The sequence below is a fragment of the Podarcis gaigeae genome (genome assembly GCF_964106915.1).
Source record: "Podarcis gaigeae genome assembly, chromosome: 4".
NCBI classification, from domain to species: Eukaryota; Metazoa; Chordata; class Lepidosauria; order Squamata; family Lacertidae; genus Podarcis; species Podarcis gaigeae.
The window spans coordinates 64,245,772-64,268,605 of NC_139677.1; the positions used below are offsets into that span (position 1 = coordinate 64,245,772).

The 22,834-nt window shown below is 39.3% G+C and overlaps 1 long non-coding RNA gene across 2 annotated transcripts in view; it reads right to left on the reverse strand.

The window, feature by feature from the left end:
* Positions 1-22,834, reverse strand: part of LOC310843871 — a 45,036-nt gene that overhangs the window by 15,937 nt on the left and 6,265 nt on the right. For both annotated transcript variants that reach the window (XR_014563722.1, XR_014563723.1), the window contains exon 2: positions 13,695-13,798. This is a non-coding gene — a long non-coding RNA (uncharacterized lncRNA). The remainder of the gene's footprint in view (positions 1-13,694; positions 13,799-22,834) is intronic.

Here is a 22,834-nt window from a genome sequence, read left to right on the forward strand (position 1 = left end):
AAATATATGTTCTTCTTTGTTCTTTGGAGAGTGAAACATGGGATTTGCTCTCATAAGATGCAGTGATGGCCACCAACTTGGATGACTTCAGAAGTGGATTACGGTAGGTAAATTTATGGAGGCTAAAACTAACAATGTCTACTTGTCTTGATAATTATGTTCTTTCTACTTTCACTGTTGGAGGCAGTATGCATTAGAGTACGAGTTGATGGGAATCACAAGTAGGGAGAGCCCTGTTGCCCTCAGGTCCAGTTTTGGGGCTTCCCATAAGAACACAAGAAGACCCTGCTGAATCAGTCTAAATATCCATCTAGTTCAGTAACCTGTTCTCACAGTTGGCTAAACAGATGCACATGGGAGTCCACAAACAGACATCTGGTTGGCCACACGATGTGGGACTAGATGGGCCTTTAGTTTGATCCAGAGCCGTGGTTCCCAACCATACACCTCACAGGGAGGCAATTTGATTTTTAAGGGGGGCAATTTGAGAATGAGTTTTTAACAGTGAATGGTCCTCGTGGGGGGGGGGGCGATCAGGATTTTAGAGATGCTTAGGTGGGGCACGGCCAAAAGGGGTTGGGAACCACTGAACTAGAGGGACTCTTCATATGTTCTTGTGTTGAAATTTAAAGTCCAGTTATGGTCATTAAAATGTCCTCTAGTTAATATAATCTTTCCCTGGAACTTCCAAACTTTTTTTTTTTTAAGTGGCATTTAAATATTGCATCTTGTCTCAATGCTTATTTTTAAGGGTACTGATTGGAAGGCATTATTTTGGCAGTCATTACTGCTCATTTGCAATGTGATTTTATTTTTAAAAAGGTATCTATGCAATGGATATTAAGGAATGTATAACAGAGACATTTTCCTTTGTGAGAAGAATCATCATTAAAACACACACTGAAGTGCAAGCATCACTCAATTGGTGCCAACCCTAACAAATGTGTGGTCAGGCAAGAGACCCAATGGGAGGATCCTTACTGAATGGAGCTAGTGGAAGGCCCAAAAATGGGCCTGAGAGTGGGGCTGAAGCTGGACCAACCTGGGAACCACTAAATCCTGGGCTGTTCTCATAGCTGTAATATGATAGCATTGAGTCAACTCCATGCCCAATTGTCAAAAAGTGAGTCTTATAGAGCAAAAAATACGGTATATTGTTTCTTATTTTGTAGATGAATTAGTACCATACTAAGTAGCTACTCCCAGCAGTTCCAGAAGAGCTAATTGAACTGCTCTGCATAAGGACTGTACTGCAAGGTGGGGGGGGGAGGGAGCAAACCTCTTATGCACCTTATTATGTTGCCACCCAGAATTGTGTGCTCTAGATAATCTACAGTGCTCTAGATAAAACTTGAGATAAATCTACTACATCCCAGTAATGCCCCAGTTTCCAAGAAGGCTGCTGCTGTGGGGGGTTGGGGACAACATCCCACAGTACTCAGAATTCCTTACATCACCAAAGCAAAATGATAAGAAGCCCCTCACCCCTGAAGAAAGGAAAAAGGAAGGAAGGAAGGAAGGAAGGAAGGAAGGAAGGAAGGAAGGAAGGAAGGGGGAGGGGGAGAGGGAGAGGAGAGAGAGAGAGAGAGAGAGAGAGAGAGAGAGAGAGAGAGAGAGAAGGTAGTTAGGTGACCACCTAATAACCAGGTGGCACTAATAACCAGCATAATAATAATAATAATAATAATAATAATAATAATAATAATAATAATAGAAATGTAGTCTGGATAGATGCAAGCAAACCAGGAGAAAGCTAGGAAGCAAAAATGATCCTTCTTGGTCTATGAAATAAAATGGGTTGCCAATATGAGTGTGAATCCACACCCTCCCCCTTTACAATCATTCATGTCTTATGAAGACATAATGAGTTGTTCATCTGCAGTTTCTGGCCCAATCTGCCATCCCTATAATTTTCCTTTTATAAACTACATAGGAATCTCAATGCCTGCCTCAGCAGAAGCTATTATTTATTGGCTGACTTCCAGCAGATGCCATAAATTGGCCTAAGTTCACAAGCCTCAGCGAAACTTTCAGTGAACTTGGCTGTGGAAGTTTTTTTTACCTTTGATACCGTTAAAAACCTGTACTTAAAGCTACTTCCCACCCCTTCTCACATAAAGAAAGAAACCTATGAAAGCAGCCTGAAGAACGGCAATAACCATTTTCACAAGGTCGACTCTTTGGGCCCTAAAGGCACACTCAGAGAAGGAAAAATAGTTTTCAAACTATTGATCTTATTACAAAAAAAGAGGAGAAAACATGATGGGATAGGTTTGTGCTTTTCAAAAACAAGATATAAAGATGACCCAAACAGGAAATTATGTTTCCTCTGCTGGGGAAAACAGTGCAGATTTTTCCCATCCCCCAAATCAATCTCAAAAAATGGAAATTAAAATCAATAAGGGTGGCGGGGTTTTTTTATTATTAAAAAAAATCTTTCTCGAAATACCTGTGGATATCAGTATGCCTGCATGATAAGTCATCGCAGGTCAAAGTTCTGAAGTTTTAATTCACAGCACCATTGTGTCTGTTTGACCATCTATCTGTTCCTTTAAAATGGCTGCATCAATAAAGGACTGTTATTTAATTTTGCACTTAAATTTTAAGTACAAATGAAAAGGCAGCCCTGTATGGCAGTAGCTGATTCCAGGCCTAAAAGCTAACAATGGGCTGCTCTTTTGCTTTCCCCAGAACTCACCATACAGAATTATGTGATGTTCCAGCACTCAGCACCATCGCCTATGAAATTAGAGCATATAACTCTTTCAGCAGAAGAAAAAGGAATTTATTCACAGTTTCCATTATTTTGAAACATATGACTCTTATTAATTAAGCATGATCCATTGATCTAAAGAGGTGTAACACAGTTTCCCTTCTGAGAAAGAAACTTATATATTAGCTGGAATTTTGAATTTACTGGTGGACCATGAAATTTTTTTGATCAGAAACTGTTCCTTTATTCAATAAGAGGCCTCTCTAAGAGGACTTTGTACAGTAAATATTTCAGTAGTCATTTTTTTTCTCTCTAGATTAAAAACCCAATGATTGTTTTATACCTTTTTTATATGAACAGGGGGCTGAGAGTGTTTTTTCTTTAAAAAATGTCACCTGGGATATACATGGACCATATTTGAGTCTTTGAAATTATTCACAAAAGTAATTTATTGCTTCCTTTCTAAAGGGATATAAGGAATATTCTGCTTTCTTTCTTGATTGCTTCCTTCCCTTTCCATTATTATTCCCCTGTTGTACAATTTCTTGTGCTACTATGAAATATAAATCTATTTTTATCACAGGAAAATATGCATAATGATATAAAACATATTTCAATTTATTTAGCCTTTTCTGGGATAAAGTCCAATTATGGTCTTTAAACTATCCTCTAGTTGGTATTATTCTTTCACAGAACTTCCAAGTTGTTTTATGATAAAGAGGCATTTAAATACTGTATCTTGTCTCAATGCATATTTTTAAGGTACTATCCAGAAGGCATCCTTTTGGCAATCATTACTGTTGTGTTAAATATGCATTGAGACACAGGGTGATCAAATACACACACACACACACACATACACACACACACACACACACACACACACACACACCCTATGCTGATCTTCGAACACTGGATACTAAAGTGTGACTGTGACATTTTCCTTTACAAAGAGAAACATCCTTTTTTAAAAAGAACGTAAGAGCAAGTTCTGATTAGCATTGTGCAAATTGTTTTCCTTCTTGATGGGAAAAAGCTTTTTTTAAAAAAAAAATCCATCTATGGATTCTCTCATCATTCAGCTATCACTTTATAACTGATGTAAAAGTTACATGTGGGGGAAATTCTATCTCTGATTTAACCCTTGACAGACAAGTGCCCTGCATCTTTTTTTCATTGGTTCTGATATTCACTGAAAAGTAGCACTGGAACAGCACAGCAGGAAAATAGTGTGAACTCTTCCATCACACTGATGACCTCTTGCATGAGCCACAGCCTCTGTATGAACAGTCATTTGTCTGGAAACTCCATCCAGTTTCAAATTCACAAGTATCTTTCTTGCATGTTCCAGACTGTCCTATTACAGTGGTACCTCCGGTTACAGACGCTTCAGGTTACAGACTCTGCTAACCCAGAAATAGTACCATGGGTTAAGAACTTTGCTTCAGGATGAGAACAGAAATTGCGTGCCGGCGGTGTGGCGGCAGTGGGAGGTCCCATTATCTAAAGTGGCACCTCAGGTTAAGAACAGTTTCAGGTTAAGAACGGACCTCCAGAACGAATTAGGTTCTTAACCCGAGGTCCCACTGTACTCCCAAGGCTGAAGTTATTACTGTAATCACAAATGAAAATATGTTGCAGGTGGGGGACAATTGCACACACTGATTCCTGTACTGCATACTCAGTAAAACAATATCACACAGCCATAAGCTTGTCCTCTGAACTTTGTGCCCTAGCAGTTTTCAAGTTTTGTGCAAGTTTCTCTAAGGCAATATGCTGCAAATTTTCATACCAATATCCAAGGACATTAATTTGGAAATCCAGTGTTTGGCTCCCACTGAGACCAAAAGTGAACTATGAATTTATTATGGTGCAAATCTATGTCACACATCTGAGTCCCTGCATCCAATTTAACATATTCCCATGCGTCCCTTAGAAAGTTTTTGTCATTTTGCCAACAGTCAAGGCAAAAACTTCAGAATTGCACTTCTTTGTTGTGCAAGGATAGTCTATATGATAAACTGAATACTGTTAGTACAAAAAAAGGGGAAAGATGAATGTCTATTTTGCTAGTGTGACATGTTCTGAACCACATAGTTATCTACATAAATTGTATTAATTTTCTGGAGTTCTGCTAACACAAAGGATAACCATTTTTACAATTCCTGAACTTGGGTACAGCAGAAGGATAAAGTGTTTCTCAAGAGGAAAACGCAGGGTTTTCACTTTCTTTGAAATGTATAATTCTATCGGTCATTAGGACACTCAAGGGGTTAATATACCCACAAATCACTTCCCTAATGTACAATGGAGCATCCTAATGATTCTTTTGCTGTTCCTTACCTGTAACAGGAGACATATTACAAAACTTATTGGGATGGTGGGAAAGACTGAATACATTCAATGAGCCCTCTAAACAGTCCTGCTAAATGCCCTTAAAAAGCACCTTAGAGCATAATTGAGAACATGAAAACTTCAAATGACTAATCTTAAACTAGAATCTCCATTGACTTTAAGAAAGTGACTGTGGAAACCTTGATAATTTTAAAATGCTTCTGATTTGAGCTTATAGATGACAGTTCAGAAGAACCAAGGGAAAGAGTAGGAAGAGGGAGGAAGGTACAGTGGAACCTCAGGTTAAGTACTTAATTCGTTCCGGAGGTCCATTCTTAACCTGAAACTGTCTTAACCTGAAGCACCACTTTAGCTAATGGGGCTGCTGCACCGCTGGAGCACGATTTCTGTTCTCATCCTGAAGCAAAGTTCTTAACCCAAGGTACTATTTCTGGGTTAGCAGAGTCTGTAACCGGAAGCGTATGTAACCCAAGATACCATTGTATATGAAAAAAGGTAGAGTAGTGAAAAGTCCTATCCCTGCAATTTAGGCTAAGAGCCTAAACTGAGATACCAGTAGACATATGATCAGTCTTGGCGTTGAAACCAACAACATTGAAATGTAGATTATGTGTGTGAATCTGATTGGATGAGGGGACGATGGGAGCTACTTCCCTTGGGAATTTTTCCAAGCAATATTTTGCTAATCAAGGCCCAACTCAACCTATGTTTTTAAATGTAAATATTCTCTCTGTGTGTGTGTGTGTGTGTGAGAGAGAGAGAGAGAGAGAGAATGTGTATGTGCCAAAAGCATGTACTCTGATCCTGATGCACTGCCCACCCAGACACTTTCTTCTGTTATAATCATGACAGACACTTTTCAAGCATTTTCCTGAACACATGAGCATTAAAATTGCATGAAAGCCCCCCACCCCACAAATCCTTGCAAAGTTCTTGGCTTCTGTCAGACCTTTGTCCATTCAGCACAAAGCCCTGAAGGGGGACAATGGGGTGTGGGGAATTGCATGCACACACCCCACCCCCCTCTGCAGTTTACACCCTTGCATGTTCAGGTAAAAGCTCCTCTTAAGCTGTTATTTGCCACACTAGAAAAATGCATATGCAAATGTATCATTTTCATATTGTGACAAATTGCAGAATGGGGGAATTTTCATCTGGTAAACAACATTGGTGTGTGTAGGGTTTAGTCCCTTCACGTGCTCCCTCTATGGACTAGAGTCCTTCCTGGCTCCCATGGTTAAACTTAGGATAAATGCAGCCACATTGGCCTGTTGTATGTTTTAGAAATAACTGCTTTCACATTTCATCCCAACACTTATTTTTAAGATGTTCTTTTGTCCATTGCTCCTAAAAACTGTTTTTTTTAGAAAGAAAGAAAACAAATTTTGTTTCTCACTATTTATTTTTAGTTTTGCAAGCTAGAGCTTTTATGAAACCCAAGTTGCAGGTCTAATGAGAACTGGCATTTGCTCACTGAACAGAAGAAAAGCATCTTGGTTCCTACTGCACAGATAACAGTGTTTGAGCATAAACATAAAAAAACCCCAGAAAAGCCTGGACTGCACTAGCTTACAATCCAATTAGTTCATGTGACCACATTGAATATCTCCTACTTCTGAAATGGCCTGTTGTCATTTAGAGTCAATTGGGATGGCAGCGATTACTTCTCATATTGTTTCCAACTCAAAACATATTCATTCTTCTGTGCTTGACCACCTGTTCATAATACTGAAATGTTTAGTGCACATTTGTTATCTTCAACAGATAAGGATCTTCCATTTAATTTCTTTGAAGAGGCAGGATCTCCCAGAATTGCAGGAAGATGATAGTGATGAAGCACAATACCAGCTGATAACTGTTGATGAAGGAGAGTTGGTAAATGCACCCTACCTAGACTTCTCAAAGCTATGGGCCACTCAACAATGTACTTGAATAAATTAATTCAATCAATTCTGGCTCAGAATGTAATAGAACAACATGGAGAGAGGGAAGCAGAGTGATATCAGAAATTCACATTTCTAGGCTGTGTTTACCATATTATTGAAAGGGTGCTTGTTGTGTAATGGATAATCTGAAAGTGAAGTAGCCAGCATTAACCAGCATGTTGTCCTCAGTTTTACAGATCTCATTATTATATATACCAACAGCAGGGCTAACGGTTTTGATGCATCACAAAGTGTGTACAAGACCTCTGCATCCTATTTTGTACCCATTTAATGCAGTTGCCACAGGGGCAATACCCATTCTTTGCAAAGGAAAATGGGCCTGCACTTTCCCCTCCCATTTATTGGCAGGAGAAAGTTTCTCTGGATAGGTGAGCTGAAGAGGAGAGTTGGTGGCGGGGGAGAGAGATTAGTCAGCTGCCACCACATCCCTATAGGATCCTCAATCCACACTTAATAGGCTTTTCCACTGTCAAGTTAGGGAGGAGGACTGATATTATGGGCACGATCCAGACAAAGTAAAGTACATTTAAGTTTGTCACATTCCAATGGGAGAAGGTTGAGGACAGTGCTGTGCTAGGCCATTTTATTGGCTGAGTGGCACTGTGGGTTAAACCACAGAGCCTAGGGCTTGCCGATCAGAAAGTCAGCGGTTCGAATCCCCGCAACAGGGTGAGCTCCCATTGCTCGGCCCCTGCTCTTGTCCACCTAGCAGTTCAAAAGCACATCAAAGTGCAAGTAGATAAATAGGTACCGCTCCAGCAGGAAGGTAAATGGCGTTTCCGTGTGCTGCTCTAGTTCGCCAGAAGTGGCTTAGTCATGCTGGCCACATGACCTGGAAGCTGTATGCCAGCTCCCTTGGCCAATAAAGCGAGATGAGCGTCGCAACCCCAGAGTTGGCCACGACTGGACCTAATGGTCAGGGGTCACTTTACCTTAAATCCTTCCTGCCAAGTAAAGGCATATAGTTCAGTGATAGACATCCACAGCATTTAAATTCAGTGTCAAAAATAGCCTGCTTTCATTTGCATGACATCAATCCAGTCCTGATAACGAGCAAATAGGTGAGTAGTGATAATTCCCACACCCATTTTTATTTTGATCTGAACTCTGTGTCATTAGTACCCAAGGTTGGCAAGTTATTTTGGCATCTGAGAGAGAAAATCTCAGAAGTGCCTTTCCTTCAGAATAAAAATACAATATTAAACAAACCAGTTCCTGCCCTTTCGTGACACCCACAATCAGCTGCATTAGGCAGCAACCTCCTCAACCTAATATTAGCACCAGTCCTGGAAAGAAATACTTACATTCTTGAATTCTAACTGATTTTAATGAATGTGCTTAACTGTATTTGGATTGTGTATTTTCTTTCTCTATACAGTGACCATATTAAAAGAGGACAGAAAAGACTCAGAGATTAAACACAGAAATAGCTACAGGTGCTAGCAGTGAAAATGTCATGCTGATTAATATGGGGGAAATACTTCAAATGATATTTGGGAAGCTGATAGTGGAAACTCTAATGTCAGAAGTTCTAAACAGCAAATCAGTTTGTATGATTAAATACATAATCCAGAAATGAATTTTGAGATGCTAAAGGAATACAGGAAAAAAATCCCTGGCCTCTTCATATAACTGCAGTCATGGGGGGTGGGAGGTGGAAATGCAGTCAACCAACATTTTCCAAATGTGGAACAAGCTTAGAAACAGAGATACAAGTCATTGTCTAGAGCAGTGTTTCCCAACCTTGTGCCTCCAGATGTTTTTGGCCTACAACTCCCATCATCCCTGACCACTGGTCTTGCTAGCTAGGGATGATGGGAGTTGTAGGCCAAAAACATCTGGAGGCACAAGGTTGGGAAACACTGGTCTAGAGTGACTCATGCAAGAAAGGATATAAAACAGAATTGGATGATGGGGGAAACAATCATAGAAAAAAGCAAGAAGACAAAGGTACTGAAGAAAACAGAAATATAACTAAGGATGAGCAAATTTGTCAATTCTGGTGTCTCTCTGTTTCAAATTTATCCGATCTTAAATTCAGCTTTTCAGATTTCCACATCAGCTTGGGATTTTTTAAAAATAAATAAATAAAAGGTCATCATGAAAATTCATCAGTGTTAGAAAAGAAAGTAAAATTATTCTGTGTTCACAACATATAGTGAATATATATGTTGATTCCATTGATATATGTGCTTTTGTGTACACTTTCCCCAAGGATAAACATTTTTGTACACATTGCTTGGGTGGCGAACTGCATTGCAAAATTCGGAGAGGTTTGAATTTCAGAAGATGGTTGTGTTTCATTTTGCACATTGTTTTGGAAAGTGCAAATCTGGTCACTTCACCTTTATATGCAAACTGGATTGAATTTCTCCTTCATCCTTAGGTATGTCGACTACAGTTTTGTTATGTTCAGTCTCCTCTGAATATGGATAGCAGAAAATGGGTGTGAAGAGCAAAATATGAGCGAGGACAAAGGGTGGAAACGCATAGGCCAGTCCAGCTTATCTTTCTGATTTTCCCACTTGCTTGCATATACTACGTAAGAAACAGAGATGTTTAAACTCTCCAAAGTTCTTGTGGGCTGGGCTTTCCCCAACTTTCCCAGAAATAAAAATAGACCACACTGAGGGCTTGAAAGAAAATCACCAGCATCCCTTCTGCATTGACTTGCCAGCTCCTCCCAAATACCCACCTCCTTGTCCTCTGTGGCAGTGATGAGACAGACATGGAAAAGAGAGGAACACAGTTTCCCCCACTCCATTGCCCCAGTATGCTAGCTAATAGTACATTCAATGACTGTGCAGCCTGTGTACCCAAATACTTGAACCATACACTTGCACAGCTATTTATATGTAATGTTCAATGACTGTACAGTCTGTCCATTTGAATACACAACAGATGAGCTGTACACACCTTCACACAAATGTGTAGAGATTGCTTGTACTTGTGTTCAGTTTAAAGGACATGGGAGGGCATAAAAGACTATGGGAGCTCTAGCTTTACCCAAAGGAGCTATAATTGCAGGATCTCTAGGGAGCTAATCCCATGCATCCCATTACACTATTAGCCAATGTAATGAAGTAATGGAGAGAGAGAGAGACTTATTTTCTCTCTTTTTGTGATGTTGCTGCTGCTCTTTCCACTGAGAAAGGAAGAGCAGTGATAGGTTGGCAGGGGAGAAGCCAGGAAGCTTAATGCAAAAGATTGAGGCTTGAAATGGTCACCTTTTGTTTGGGGGGCTATTTTTTATGAATCACAGAATGTATTTCCTGGCATCTCTAATTGAGATTTTATATTACTGGTAAAATATCCCATTTTCGCCAAAGCGACGCAAAGTATCTGAGCCTTTTTTCTGTTTGAGAAAATGTTTGGCATGATATTCCTAGAAACATAACACAAGCATCTATTTGGAAATGCCTAAAGTGGTTTGGTATGGTGTCATCTTGCACAAATGTACAATACAGGAACTAATTGAAGCATATGGCCATCAAAAGGGAAAAGGACTGATTGCATGCCGATTTCCAAACACTTTCCACATTGTTGCTGAGAAGATCCTCCTCCACCTTCATATCTCCACATTGATTTTGGCATGGGTTTAATATGCAAATCTAAGGTCACCTGTTTCCCACCAGCTATTAATAAACTGGCAGTCTGTAATCCTACCTCCCTGAAAGCTAATCATTAGAAAGGAAATGTCACTCTAACATTACAGTCATTAAGAAAATAAAGCGAGATCAAAAGCTTATTCAGTTTGGTTTGATGACCTCCCTAGTACAGCAAGAGCTTCCAAATGATTGCCTTCCAGACAATTCTTACAGAGAACTGCTGACACATTGTCCTCATGGAGAAGAAACCTGCAGTTGGTCCTTGTAGCTAACAAAACCTTTTAAGCTCCAACCAGCAATTCCATGCAGAAGAAATGATTAAGGAAATGCCACCTCCAGGCATGAAAAAAAAACTTTGCACAATAAACCAGATGGGATAAAATTAGACTGTGTTATCAAGACTGAAAAGCTAAACGTTAATGCTGTAATTGCAGCCAAGAAGACTGCTATATGGAGCGCTGATAAAGTTGCTTTGAATTAGAGATGGTTATGGATTAAAATACAAATTGCTATCCTCCATGCGAAAGTACAAAATGTTAGCAGTCATTTTGCTTTGGAAAGCACAGTTTTGCTAAAATTGTGGCTGGTGAAATCTCCTCTGATATTGCTAGCAAAAATGCTAAAATAGCAGCTAACATGTGGTTTCGCTATATGTTCTCTGTTCTTCTTCACTGGCTTAAGCCAGGATGTTAGATAGATGCCCAAGAAGATGTTACAGGATCAGACAGAAAGTTTTGCGTTTAGAAAAAAAAATGATTTAGAAGTCAAAAGGATAAATGCTGTTTCTTAGAAGATAGAATCACCAATATGTCATGTGAGAATAGTAGAAGTCTTGAAATAAACTGATATTACTGGAGATGAAGTGTGTGAGGGGGGATAATAATAATAGACAGAGAAGAATCAATAGTGTTGCGGCATCTTAGAAACTCAAGGAAGAAGACAATCAAGGTGCATAACCCAGCTGGTAGTATTACAGGCAGCAGAAAGTAAAAAAAAAAAAAAGCCATTATATTTGGTAAAATGAAATGGGTGAACATCAGTACAGGGAGCCTCTTGGTTTATGAAATGAAACAAAAGTCATAGATATAAACATCAAGTGCTCTAGTTGTTTGGCAATGAAGGTAAGAGATGACTGATCTCAGACAAGAAGGCTAGGAAGGAATGTGTGTGTTCATAGAATGCAGGAAGTAAAGCATGTCAGAAAACAGAAAGCAAAAAGAAACTGATGACAATAACATTTCCCAGCATGCAGTGTTTTGGGGCCATTTCTTTTTTCACGTCAAGAGTTATTCTATATATTCCAGTCAAACTCTGTTATAGGAACACATTTTAAACATGGAGACTACATGGTCACATTACTGGGAAGAGAACAGTGGTTTCAGCCCCCCCCCCCATTTCTGTTCCTAGCCTAATTTTGACTCATAGGGCTGCAGGCTCTTGTCCTCACAACATACATAAAATATGTTGCTGTATTTATTTCATACGCAGTACCATTAGTTGTAAAGATAAAAAACCCACTCCTCAAAGTGGTATAAATCACATCACAGGTATCATAGTAAGTTCCAGAACCTCTCTGGTAGCCTCCATTGGCATTATAAGACACCAAGGGAGGCATTCATGGTAAGCTCCAGCACCTTTTTTTCTAGAAAAATAGTACTGTTTAAATGGCTCAGGACTGCCATACCTCAAATAACTGACCCGGACCCTGCAACTGTGTGCCCCCTCCACGAGGGTAGCAACATGAGAGCAGGCCTTTTTTGCTGTGGCTCCCCATTTTTTGCAAGCTCTCCCCAGGGAGGCTCACCTGGTGCCTTCATTACAGTGGTACCTCAGGTTAAGAACTTACTGTAATTCATTCTGGAGGTCCATTCTTAACCTGAAACAGTTCTTAACCTGAGGTACCACTTTAGCTAATGGGGCCTCCCGCTGCTGCCACGCGATTTCTGTTCCTGAAGCAAAGTTCTTAACCCAAGGTACTATTTCTGGGTTAGCAGAGTCTGTAACCTGAAGCGTCTGTAACCCGAGGTACTACTGTACATATCTTTCATTGCCAAGCAAAATCATTCCTTTTTTCCCAGGACTTTGGCTAATTAAACACTCTGGCCTTTTAAACTGTGAGGGAGTATTGTTTTTGTTTCTTACTATATTATGTATTTTTGTGTTTCTCTATGGAAAACTGCCCTATGATCTGTGGAGTAATGGCAGTATAGACATTTAATAGATATTAAATGTCCCTGGTTCCATCCTTAGCATCTCCAGGTAGGACTTGGAGAGATACCTGCCTGAAATTCTGGTGAATCATTGCAGGACTTATGGACAACAGTGAGCCAGAAGAACAAAGGCAGCTTCCTATATTTCTAGGTGGAAATTCAGACCCGTTATACGACCTCACTCTTTTGAAAATGTTTTGTGGTGACAAGAAAATGTTTTGTTGGTTCTAGATATTCAGTTCAGGGGCAGGTGAATAGCAATCTGCTCTCCTCTTCTTCTTCCACCAAATGGTTTTCAACACCATAACATTAAGTCCTCAAAGCTCTTGTATTCATTGTATAGGGACTAAGATTGAACATTTCATTGGCATTTTGAAGATGACTTCTGGGCAGAAGTAATAGAATCAAAGAATCAAAGAATTGCAGAGTTAGAAGGGGCATCTAGTCCAACTCCCTAATATCTTAAAGACTATCAAATTTCTTATGGCATAATCTCTTGTGAATCCAAATAAATACCTGGTTCATTACATATATATATATTCAGTTCAGCATTTTTACTCTTCACAGCATCTCAACTGGCTTCCAAATGCCAGAGAAATTTCTAGGAAACACTAGTATGAGCAGCAGAATTCTTTACGTACTAGGTAAAGATATGAATATTTTCCAAAAATTTGCTTAATCAAAGAAAGCAAATTAACAGTATGTTAAATCAAGCTTGCTTTTGTGTCTGTATGTCTGTGGTAACTGACAAGTCACCAGATGCTGAAGATCAATAAGTGTTTTGCATATTTTAATTATTCTTCTGGGTTTAGATCTTAATTACTCTTATGAACTTCAGGTAGTTTTGGCAGACAGAGTTTACCTTGAAGCTGTGAGCTTCACTGTTGTTTCATCAATTAATACAAGATGCCCGCATGCTGATGTAGTAGTTGAGTCTGTCACTGCTTTTCATCCTGGCAACTCCCACTGAATAATAAAATTTCAAAATAGACAGGTTTTACTGTGTGTCTTCCTAACTATATAGCTGGGTGCATTTCACATGTCATCATAGCAGGAGCTCAGGATTTATATTTAATTCTATACTATTTATTTCAACTGAAGACAACTGAAGCCACGTAGCTATGTGAAAGAGCTCATGTTTTGCATGCCAAAAATCTCAGCAGTAGAGCAGAGGCTTCACATGCAGGTGCAGGATCAGATACTACAGTGAATTGCATTTTTTTTTTTTTTGTATATTTAAGCCATCAAATGCCCCGGTGAGCATTAATGTTTGTAAATTCCTTCTAAATGTTAATAATGAATAGAGTGGTTCACCACCAGAGGCCTCATTGTAGCCATTAACCTTGTTTATTATGACAGTACAGGTTAACACCAACATTAAACAACCTGTATTATTGACACCTGATTAGTAGCTTTGTAGTAAGCCAATGGTTGCCATTTTGTTATTTTGACGCAATCTTGTCTGAAATATATTTCTCTATTGGTGTCTATGTCATAAATGAACAATAAAGCAACCAGAGCTATTTCATTGCCAAGAGTAGTATTTACTATTTATATACATGAGGCCCAGAATCAGTCAGCAACTCTAAATCTGGTAAAAGTCCCTGTCTTTTCCAATCAATCAGAATGATTCACAGAACAGGACATATAACAGATAGCAATTTGGGAGGTGGTTAGCTGTCACAATGTGTAGGAGCAGATTACCAGAGATCATATAATATTTGCATGGCGGGGTAGAGTAGACACAGAATGGTTTCTTGAAGTACCTTCTTGAACTCTTTTCTCCCACTAGATTATTATATCTAGGAAAGTAGAAGTTTGGAAATATGACAAAATTATGTTGCAGTTAGATGCACATTTGTTTCCGATTCGTGGGTATAGTGTTAACGGCAAAATCTAGAACTTCCCTTTCCTTACCCCCTCAAAAGAAATCAAATGTTAATGACTGTACATTGAACCACTGCTGCATCTTCTCGTGATGATTTCCATTCCCAGTGGTGTGATAAACTACAGAGTGACTGAATAAACACTTTGGTTTTAATTACATTTGTAGTCTGTGTCTATATACACAGTGGTATTCCCTGAGCAAAACTTGAGTATACATATTATAGAAAATGTTTTTTAAACTTATGACTTATGGGTCTTTAATTTCATCTCAGGGTTCTGCTGACTACATATCTAACCTGGCACATTCTTTGCAGATTTATACTATCTCTACAGCCAGAAGGCAGAAGAATTATAGCCCAATAATTTTCAGACAGCAGCTTACTCTATTTAAACTCCACAGGTTTCTTTAAATTAATAGCAATTAGCTCACTCATATTTGTGGAGGACACATGGTAGCAGCTTGTAATTACCTAGTACCTTACTAACATTGCTAGATGCTGTGCAGTGTACAGAAAGGGTTGCTAGTGGTAAATTATGCATCATTAGCATTCTTTAAGTTTGCATTATCTAAAGTGAAACTTTATGACTTGTTAATATCATGTCCTTTATCATCTGACCTCAGCCTGGCCCATCACTTCAGCGATAAAATTAAAGAAGGGGGTTGCAGTGCATCAGATAGCATGAAGCAGACCTTTATTACATCAGCAGCAGCAACAAAATCCCTGAAACCCCATAAAGCAACATGATTACACAACATGGGGTGTGCTCCCTTTGGTACTAAAATGCTCTCCTCTTTGCATAATGCAAATAAATTGATGGAATTTAGTATTTACGAGGGAGATAATCTGCCACAGTACATAAATCAAAATGAAGCTGCAGAGGGTGGGCTGCACAAATGGGCTGAGTCACAGTCACACTAACCAGGCTTTGAGACATATTTTACAGTAGCCTGCATATCTGTGCACCTCTCAGAATAAATCCTCTTAAATGATTGATGGGGATGGACATTCTCTCAAGATGTGAATGCTGGAAATGTGTAATAAATCAATCAATCTAGAGTCTGAACAGACACCCTGTGTCTGCTATCTGCATATCAGGCTTTTGTTGTTCTCCTTCACTGCTCTGGAAATTTGCCTGGATTTATTTTTTTTAGGGGGATTTTGGAATGGTTCTATTTTTTTCTACACTTGCTTGGAATGAAAATTGCCTCAGCTCAGGTCTAAACATTTGCTGATTTAAACGGGTAGAATTACAACATATAAGGGAGCCTGTAACTAAGTGTTGGATTGTATCCTCACCCTTCAAAAAGCAGGACTCCGGTCCACAATTCCAAACAGGCAAGCCATGGTCTCTTATGGGAACTTGATTCTATTCCTCATTTTCTATCCCACCAAAGAAGACATTGAGCATTCTGTGGCTATTGAGTATGTTCAGTTTTTGTTGGGTTCTTTGGGATGATTTCCCCTTGCATTCCCTCCCCCAGGGTTTTGTTTTGTTTTGTTTGCCTTTCTGCCAACATCAGCATCTCTAAGAGCATCCTTCTTGTTTTGGCTACACATAGCACATAGCAACTAAATTTGCTATTAGGAGAGAAAAGAAACTTTCTGTTTCAACAAATGGAGTTACAATGTGTATTATGATTTTTAAAACACACACACAAGTGAGATCATTTTTAAACTGGATTGTTCTATGATTGTAGATTAATGTCTTTTATTAGGACTATAAGTCAATTTAGTTATCTCAGCAATACCTTAATCAATGGGGTGCTAAAGTAGCAGTTGTAGTTCAATGTAAGTGATGTACTGGGGTGGGGTGGCCCAACTTTGAATATATGCTTCTCAATGCCAGCCACTCTTAAGACACTACAGATTATCTGAATCCAGTTCAGTCCATCTTTTGGGTCCAGGTTCAGTTCTGAAAGTACTAATTCCCCACATGAAAAAGACATTGTTGGGAAGTAGTTCAATGAACCTGTGAGGCAGCATTTGACCTGTTGGGGATGAGGCTGCAGTTGCACTTCCACTTTGGGATCAAATTCAGACAGCAGAGGTGCCATTAGAACGGCTCCTTACTCTGAAGGCAGGTGTGATGCAGTAGCTTTCACCGATTAGGCTAATGCCGTTAATAAATAGCTTAAATAAACGAATGTCTGGGGTGTTGCAACCCTAGACTGATGCTCAAGAGACAGAGGAAGATGACCTAGTGGAATCTGGGGCTGACTACCATTGGCAGAAGAGCTAAACTATGTTCCTGATATGGCACCTGTGGCTTCTGTGAAATAAAAGCCATGAGCCTTGCAGACACCTATCCCAAGCGTACTTTATCTGACCTGTCACCTGCCTCTGTTTTCACTGTGGCTGCCCAAGAGCTCAAGAAGTGCACCAGGCAGGAGGCCACAGAAGAACATAGAAGAACACTGTATTAAGCATTTGGTCCCTTACCTTTCTCGCCCTGATCCGGCCACAGTGATCCATGTGACAGTCACCTCCAGGCTTGCTTATTGTAACTCGCTCTACATGGGGCTGCCCTTGAAGCTGCTCCAGAAACTCCAGCGGGTGCAGAATGCTGTGGTGAGACTCCTTATGGGGGCCTTGCTGCGTGACCACATTCATCCAGTGCTTTACCAGCAGCACTGGCATCTGGTGGAGTACAGCATCAGGTTTAAGGTGCTGGTTTTGACCTTTAAAGCCCTATGCGGCCTAGGACCCTTGTACCTACAGGACTGCCTCTCCTGGTATGTCCCACGGAGGACCTTAAGGTCCACAAATAACAACACTTTGTAGGTCCCGAGCCTCAAGGAGGTTAGATTGGTCTCAGCTAGGGCCAGAGCCTTTTCAGCACTGGCCCCGACTTGGTGGAACGCTCTGTCACAAGAGACTAGGGCTCTGCGGGATTTGACATCTTTCTGCAGGGCCTGCAAGATGGAGCTGTTCCGCCTGGCCTTCGGCTTAGAATCACTCTGACCTCTTATATGGGATCTGGTATATAAATCTTCCCATGGATAGCTGGCTCGGGTGAATACCTGATGTTTCCTCCCTTTATGGTCTTGATATATGGACTACTACTAAAATGAGGCTGCATTATAAGCTGTATTTTAAGCCGTATTTTAATTAACTGTTTTTTTGTTTTCCCCCCTATTACGCTTTATTGCAATTTATATTTGGTGTTAGCCGCCCTGAGCCTGGCCCTGGCCCTGGCTGGGGAGGGTGGGGTATAAATAAAAATGTAATTTTTTTGGGGTTTTTTTGTTTTTTTGGTTTTTGTTTTGTTTTGTTTTGTTTTGTTTTGTTTTGTTTTGTTTTGTTTTGTTTTGTTTTGTTTTGTTTTGTTTTGTTTCTCCTCCTCCTCCTCCTCCTCCTCCTTCTTCAGGCCAGGAATTGGTGGGGTGGGGTGGCAACCCTATAATTCACATTCCTAAGGCAAGTTGGTAGGACTTAGGAGAGTGAAACTTTTTGGAGGGACTTGTGTGGCCTCACCCCACCTGTAGCCTTTGTTAGAGGAAGTTGTTTACTTGGATCTTTCCATGGCGCTGCAATCACCTGTCCAAAATTAATCTTTTGATATGTTTCCAGGCACAATTCAAGGTGCTTGCTTTGACCTTTAAAGCTCATTATGGCTGAAGAACTGCCTGTACCCATGAGAACCTGTCTACTCTAAGATCTTCATCAGAGGACCATCTCTGCGGGATTAGGCAGGTGTTGGTCAGGGCCTTCTGAGTAATGGTGTCTGGTTGTGGAATATACTTCCCAGGAACACTCAGTTGGTGCCTTCTCTGTTAACTTTTAAGAACCAGAAAAATCAACTTGACTCTATTCAGGCTTTAACAGATGGCATATTTATTTATGCCATAGCTGGCTTTTGTTTTTTTACTAATTTTTCTGTTCTTTGTGCTCCTATTATTCCGCTTTTACTGTTTTATTTCAATTTTATCATTTTTTATTTTAATTTGATGGTTTTAAATTGCCTTGCAAGGCAATTTATGTTTTTTTATGTTCAAAATGGAATATAGATTTTATAAATGCATAAATGTTTTCTCAGTGATAGACATAAAGGGGGAATCTAATTGATCTATGAATTTAGATCTAGTTCTATTCAGATGGAGCATCTCATAGCACCCAGTTATGAATGAACTAAAATAAACTTGTGATAGTATTCTACTTTTACCCAATTCCTAAAAAAACAAAAAAAACAAAAATATCCACAAGGCTTATTGTTTTCATTACAAGGCAGCCCTCTAGGTACCAACACAGAAGTACAGTAAGTCACATTGAGTTCAATGGTGCTTGCACAAAAGTAATTCCCAGGATTATAACTTCAATTGTCCTACAATCCCTGATTCTTAAATTATGAATATTGTGCTTGTTTTTTTTAAAACCACAAGGGAACACATCCTTGTGTTTTGCCCTATTGTTTTCCCAAGTAATTAATTATATTGTTGATGAGTATAACCTAATTTATTAACATTAAAGATTATTCTTGGTAGGGAAAAAGCAATGTACTTTCCATGTCAAAGTTTTGATTGCTTATAGCCAGTGGAGATACTCCAAGACCTTTTCTTGTATTTCTCTCATACCAGGATTTGAGATGAAATAAGCCCCTGCCCAAGAAGGGCATTTTGCCCATGGTAGTGTGCCTAATGAAATATGAATCAATTTTTGCTCTAATTTACACCAGATTTCAGACTTATACTGAGATAGCTACTGTCCTAACCAATATATTTGAGGAGCTTTATAATACCATAGAAGATTAGAAACTACTATTCCTCCTTTTCAATTGACTTCTGTGTGGTTGGCAGAAAATGTTAGATAATGTTATATGGGCAGGTAGCCTGAGGGGCAAGACATCAGCTATGCAGAAACCAGTTTATAATGGAGGATTAAGACTTCCTAATCTTCAGTGGTACAGTGGTACCTCGGGTTACAGATGCTTCAGGTTACAGATGCTTCATGTTACAGACTCCGTTAACCCATAAATAGTATCTCGGGTTAAGAACTTTGCTTCAGGATGGACACAGAAATTGCATGGCGGTGGCGTGGCGGCAGCGGGAGGCCGCACTAGCTAAAATGGTACCTCAGGTTAAGAACAGTTTCAGGTTAAGAACGGACCTCCAGAATGATTAAAGTTCTTAACCCAAGGTACCACTGTATTATGAAGCTGCTCAGTTGTATTGGTTAGGGCAGTGGCTACCTCAGGATAAATCTGCAATCTTGTATAGACTACAGAAAAACTTTCAATAGACCAAAATCCATAAAATATACTTTCCCTGGAATATGAAGAAAATTATCATTGGCTGTAAAATAAAATTGATTCCATCAAGAGTAATATGCATAGTCACTTTTGGATCAGCTAACATACTCTGAGATGGGGAGAAATTTGATTCTGTTTGCATTTTAATGAGAAACTACCTAATTTACATTTCTCAAACCATAAACAAAAAAAACCCCTATCCTTAAAAATCTACACTTATCCAAATTTGTGATGCAGTTCTTCAGCCAAACAATGTTTTCAAAAATGAATATATTAGAAGGAATTCCACGTGGACGTATTAGTGTCAATGTGTCTATTAGGAGAAAATCACATTAAAATGCAGAATAATTTTCATAAGGAGGTTTTTTTTAAAGAAAATAATAATCACAAATTAATGCAGAAATATGGCTAAATGGATTTAAGATTGGAAAAATGGTAACCAGAGAACCAAAACTGCCAGATTTGTTCATTCCTAATTATCACCAAGTATGTTCTAGCTATTGTCTCAACCACTTACATTTTCTAGGGAACTCCTTGGCTGTAGAAGTGTTGTCTCTTTATATTAAAGAGATCAAAATCCATGTTTTAATTTCCTGCAATTAGCAGTTTCCTATTCCTTAATTCCAAAGGAATAGGGGTGAGGATTCCTATTTATTCAGTGTTCTGGGATGAACCTATTCATTTCAACCTCCTTGAACTCAAACATAGATATGAATATAGATATGTGGTTTAAGTTGCATAATCAACAAACTGATCTGTCCATGGATCTGTACTGTACTTACAAGGTGGTCCGAGGACTATCTCCCTCTTTAGCATGTTAACCTCCTTAGAACAACCTAATTCTCCTCTATGTTCAAAAGGTTAAAAAAAACAATAATGCTCCCATACACCTCATAATCTACAGTCTCTTCCTGGGTAATTGTATGGAGAAAATCAGGTTGCCCCCATCAATCTGTGAAGACAGCTATCTTTTTTGTACATGCAATGTCTTTGTAAGACTTCTGGGGTGGGTGAGGGGAACACTGAGGCAGCCACCATCCCCTTTTCCTGTTTTCACTACCCCTTTGATTATTCCTCATAAATTGTCTTTGAGTGATTTAAACATTTCTCTGTCCCACCCCTGAACCCTATGTACTCAAAGTTTGTCTTAGAGTGTTTCCACACCACAAAACAAACAAACAAACAAACAAACAAACAAACAAACAAGGAGGGAAACAGAAACACCACTTCTGCAGTTTCTTCAGATGTAAAACCAGTGGACAGAATGTTCTTCAGTTTACAATTCACTTTTGTTCTCACCTTAGAAGCAAGAAGATGGATGGAAAAAGAAAGGGTTGCAATTTTATGGAAGAGAGCGGCATAACACACTTTAAGTTGACAATGGAAAAAGCTTAGGAAAAGGAGGTGACAGTCCCACTGATCTCCAGTAACTGGCAATCAACAGAAGATACTCTGATTTCGATCCCAATCAAGAGACATTTTGGAGGCTTTGCCTCACATTTTGTGAACCACCTTTTTTAGAAAATTTCTCCTTCCAACTGTATCATTATGACCTCTACAATCAACTGGGAGCATCTATACCATCCATGTGCCACATTTGAATGGCAAAAAAGCATTTTCAGTGTTTGCTCTTCCAGCTCCCTTCCCCTGATTCACCTACCAGTCTAACCATCATCCTGAAGTGCTGTAAGATGTTTCAGGTGTTTGTTGGCTGGATTTCAGTTGGACAAAAAAAGATGAGGTTAATTTATTAGATTATTATGTTTTAATAGGTGTCTTGCAGGATGGTATGGGGAATGTGAATTCAAGTTCAGCTAGAAATGTACTTTGTAAAATACATGCAATAAAGTTAATGGCCATTATGAATTTACAGATGTTTTCTAGTATTGCATGAGCTCTTTCACACATTCCATGAATTGTGCTTTCCATTTTCACAGCTTTTTTCTATATAATTCAGAAAGCCCACCCTTGCATATACTTATTGGAAGAGGCACAAATGATCCTAATACTTGATTAGGAGACATGGTACAAGCTTCTTTTTCAAGCATTACGGCAGCAGCATGAAAACAGGAGCAACAACTCAAAATTATCACACTGCACTGCAGCTAACATGCAATGGCTAAGTTCCACTGAAACTAATAAAACAGGTTACTCATAACCAGTGCTTTTTTCTAAAAATAAATGTTTAGGGGTACTCTCATTTTGACTCAGGAAAACCACCATTTTATAGTTCAAATCGGGGAAAATAAATACAGTAAATGGACAAAAGTACAAAAATTCACAAAATGTTTAGCGGTATGCGTACCCCCGGAAAAAGCACTGCTCATAACTCAATTACCGTAAGTCTCATTGCTTTCAGTGGAACTTTATCACAGCAATCTTCTGCATAGTTTGGGCCAATATATTTTACTGAATATTGTTCTTAACTGAGTTATCTCCAACTTTAGCAGCACACAAGATTTATGTTCACCCTTACACACACACACACACACACACACACACACTTTCTTCCACATTCCAGCAAATCCTCATTAATTTCTCTCATTCCATGGCATTTAGGTTTGTAAAGAAGTAACTTGTTACAAGGGGGTAGCTGTTGACTGAATATTAGGAGACCCGTTTGACATGGAACCAATTTCCTTGAAGGATGGTGGTCAGTTCCATGCTGGAGATATTCAGGTAGAGGCTAGACAGCCACCTGTGCTTTAGGCTGAATTATTTGACTCAAGCAGGGGAATTTGGCTCAATGCCGACAAGGTTACTTCCAACCCCCCATGGTTCTGTCTCTTTTATTATGTTAACGGCTAGGTACATCCGTTGTTTCATATTTACAGAAAGGATGGTCCATACTTGCATATGCTTCAGGTA